The sequence below is a fragment of the Gekko japonicus genome, unplaced genomic scaffold, assembly GCF_001447785.1.
Source record: "Gekko japonicus isolate JY-2015 unplaced genomic scaffold, Gekko_japonicus_V1.1 scaffold69, whole genome shotgun sequence".
Taxonomy (NCBI): Eukaryota; Metazoa; Chordata; class Lepidosauria; order Squamata; family Gekkonidae; genus Gekko; species Gekko japonicus.
The window spans coordinates 1,996,777-2,000,322 of record NW_015175972.1 but is presented as its reverse complement, the minus strand read 5'-3'; positions in this window follow the sequence as shown (position 1 = coordinate 2,000,322).

Sequence of the window (3,546 nt, the reverse complement as noted above, 5' to 3'; positions counted from 1 at the left end):
AGTATCTTATGAGCGAAATGGATGTGGCCTACAGGTCCTATTCCGTATACATAAAGAAGAAGAATCTGCCTGGGGAAATAGTAATGAGATTCTCAAAGAGGCACATGAGGGATTTTATCCTGAGAGTGACAGCGGGGACACCTTTGAAAATTGGGGACAGTACCATCAGGATTTTGAAAGACATCCCATTTGAAATAAGACAAAAGAGAAAGAAATATAAAGAATTAATTCTTTTTCTTCAAACAAATGCAATTAGCTACAAGTGGTTATATCCAGAGGGTGTAACCTTCAAACTTCAGGATAAAAAAAAAAGATTGACTCTGTTTCCAAAGCACAGGACTTTTTGAGAATCCAGTTGGGCGAGCCAGAGGAGGTGGATAAAGAGGAGAAGGACAGTAAATCCAGTGGCGAGCTGGACTCAGGGTCTTCTGAAGAGGACTCTTTCTGAAAAAGGGGTGGTTGCCCCTAAAAGTCCATATAAACTGAGGAAAAGACAAGATGAGAAAAAATGAAGGCTGAAGGCCTTTGAAAATATGGTTTTTAATAATGGGATGCTCTGGTGTTTCTCTCTAACAGTTAAATCTAAGTGTTAAAAGATATTTTAGCATGTCTGACTAAGTTCAAAAGATATCAACGATTTAAGGAATGATTTTGTACTTAAGCTGTTTTAATGATCTCCTTCTCTTGGGGTTTTAGTTAGTAGTGGTTATCTTTACTTTCTCCTTAATTGTAGTTCCCTTCCCTTATTTCTTTGTAGTTTGTAGTCTAATTAAAAAAGCAATAAAAAATCCCCTCCGGGGGGCCAAAAAAAAAAAAGAGTATAGTCAATGGTGCTCTAGCATTCAGCATTATTACTGGGAAAGCACACTAGTACTATTGCTAGGATTAGGTTCTTTCAATAACATCTTACTTGTAAATTGTCTCCCTCCCAGACATTCGTAACTTAGCCACATTGATCCACTGCTAATTAAATCTCAAGACTGTACTACTATTACACACTATACATGGGGCTGCCTTAACGACAACTTGGAGACTTGAATTACTACAGAATGTGGCAGCCCATTTGATAAGTGCTGCAAGCCACGATGAACATGTAACACCTTTCCTGAAATGGCTGCACTGGCTATTTGCTTTGGACCTCAATTAATGCTGCTGCTTCTTACCTTTAAAGCCTTTCATGCTCTTACATCTGATCAGAACTAAATCAACTCTAAGCAGTCAGTTTACTAATAAGAGAAATTTTGTACTTAGTTGCAAAGTCAATGGAAGACAGTAGTCTCATACAAGGTGGCAAGAGGAAATTCGAGTTATTCCTACTATCTCTTTAACATCTAAAGTAGGGAATCACACACCTCTTTTACAATAAGATGCAGACTCCCATTTCTGAAATGGCACACAAAACACAAATCACACAGATTTTCTCAGCCCACAATACTGTTCAAGTTTCAAGCCAGCAGAATCAGAATAAAGCAAGATTTGGGGGAAAGATTACCAGGATAGCCCAATTTTGTCAGACCTTGGAAGCTAATCAGGGTTGGCCCTGGCTAGTATTTGGATGGGAGACCTCCAAGGAAGACCAGGGTCGTGACCAGAGGTCATTTCGGGGGGGAACGCGGTTCCCCCGGGTGAGGTGCAGGGGGGCGAGGCACATGATGAAGCCCCGCCCCCTGCTTCCGCCCCCCCCCCGCTTCCGGCCCTCATTCAGCCAGGAGGAGGCAGGAGAAGAGGGAGGGTAAGTTGCTTCCTCCCCGCCTCTCCCCACCCCTGCCTGCCTGGGGCCAGGGAGGGCCTTGGCGGGGCTTCCTCGCACTCCCGCTGGCCTTGCAGGTCCACCGCTGGGCCCCTGATGTCAGGGGGTGTGGCATATGCTAATGAGTTATGCTAATGAGTTCCCCTAGCTCTTTTTCTACGAAATGACCCCTGGTCGTGACACAAAGGCAGTCAATGGCAAACCACCTCTGAATGTCTCTTGCACTGAAAACCCTACAGGGTACCCATAAGTCAGCTGTGACTTTCCACCACCAAGAGAGTATAAACCCTGTTTTCAAATACAGATCACCATGATCTGAGAGTGTACTCTCCAAGTTGTTACCAGACCAGAAATTTTCTTCCCAAGACGGGCCTTGGGGGAAACCAGTGCTGCTATGCCCTGCACAGATTGTAATAGAGCACATAACATCATAACTGCAGAGCAATTCTTTGGCTATTAAAAAAACCTGATTTGAGTAATGTTTTTAAATAAAAACTGACCATGTTCTTTTAAAGGTATAAAAATCCAAATGGTTCTTGAAAGGGTTTATTAAAAAGGTAGGCATCCCACCAGAAGAAAGGGAATGGGTTAAAGCTGAAGAAAAACAATGAATGCAGAAGAGGAATAGATGCATGTGTTATTTGTGATGCAAAGCCAGAGAGAAGCAGGGTTCGCCCCAATGAGACATGAAACATGCTGGTTCCTCTAGACGTTCCACGCTTTATAAAAGAGGTTTTTTAAAGTCCCAGAAATCAGAAGTTGCTCCTATCATCTAGTCTTCTATCGATTTATTCCTTGATCATGTACAGATGTAACACTGTAGATCCCTGCAAATCTGGGTTTGCAGATGGAATGAATGCAATCTTCCCCTCCTTTCTTTTCCTGTTAACCAGGAGTTTGTATTAGATGACAGCCAGGGTTAATACAAAACACATTTCCTTGGTTTACAACCCCTATTCAAACAATGCATTCAATCACAAGATGCACATCCAAAGCAAAACTGTGGTTAATAACATCTAGGTGACATGTCTGGGCCTTGCTGTTCACAACAATACCACGAGCTGAAATTCTGTAGCAGCTGAATTGAAGGGACAAGCTGAGAACATGACCTACCTATGAGGTGAATTGAAAGCTCTCTCCACAGGTGGTATAAATCATACTTAGAAATACCACAAATGTTCCCTGCCAAAACTGAGGAATAAACTAGGAGTTTGAAACAAGCCATGAGGTGTGGCATGACAGAGCTTTAGCAGCAAGGCAGGTATGTCCAAGCCATGATCCAAATTTAGAAGACAAATATCGCTATGATAATTTCCTCTTGCAAATTAATGCTGGTCATCTGACCATCACCACAGAAAATGCAAATAAGACAAAAGGGATTAAAAATACTGCATGGTCAGTCATTAGTTCCCACCAACTATCTTTTTTTCTCTGCAGGCTGAGGCTACACTAAATTTTCTTGCCTTGATTCAGTTTATGCCTTAATAATCGTCCTTTCTATATATTTAACTTTTGCTTCCAATTGTGCTAGTGAATAAGCTTCTCAGAGTACTGCAGGTATGTCCTTTGTACACCAGAATTCAGTTACCAGCACAGTATTAAATTCACTCTATAAAAGCAACACTGGAAACAATGCAAACTTCAAGGCCGGGTTAGAACGGATAAAAGGAAGTACTTCTTCACCCAAAGAGTGATTAACACATGGAATTCACTGCCACAGGAAGTGGTGGTGGCTACAAGCATGGACGGCTTCAAAAGGGAATTAGATAAGCACAAGGGGGGACCCGCGATACTCA